At 58.7% G+C, this 303-nt stretch overlaps 1 protein-coding gene across 1 annotated transcript in view; it reads right to left on the reverse strand.

Moving 5' to 3' along the window:
* Positions 1–180, reverse strand: part of COL9A1 (collagen, type IX, alpha 1) — a gene marked incomplete at its 3' end in the record, with an annotated part of 45,098 nt that extends 44,918 nt beyond the window's left edge. The window contains exon 1 of the mRNA XM_009698337.1: positions 155–180. The remainder of the gene's footprint in view (positions 1–154) is intronic.
* Between the last annotated feature and the right edge of the window lie 123 nt (positions 181–303).

Below are 303 nucleotides of genomic sequence, written 5' to 3' on the forward strand. Positions count from 1 at the left end.
TTTGCCAGCACCACATCAGGGGCAGCTACAGCTACCGTGGGGGAGAAAAGGGGCAAAATCCCGGAGCCGGTGCCTGACAGAGAGCGGCCTTCAGTCTCTCTTCACCCGCACCCTTCCCCTGAGCGCAGAGCACCGTCCTTTCCCTCACGCTTACCTCGATTACCGTCTGGCTTATCTGCGAGGGAGGAAAACAGAGTCAAAAAGTCAGAATAAACTTACTTGAGCCAGGCAGAGGCAAACAACCTGGAGGAAAAGCCCCAGAGGCAGGAGCCCCCGCAGAGCCCGGGCCATGGCAATGGAGGG

The sequence above is a fragment of the Cariama cristata genome, unplaced genomic scaffold (genome assembly GCF_000690535.1).
Source record: "Cariama cristata isolate BGI_N322 unplaced genomic scaffold, ASM69053v1 scaffold20114, whole genome shotgun sequence".
Taxonomy (NCBI): Eukaryota; Metazoa; Chordata; class Aves; order Cariamiformes; family Cariamidae; genus Cariama; species Cariama cristata.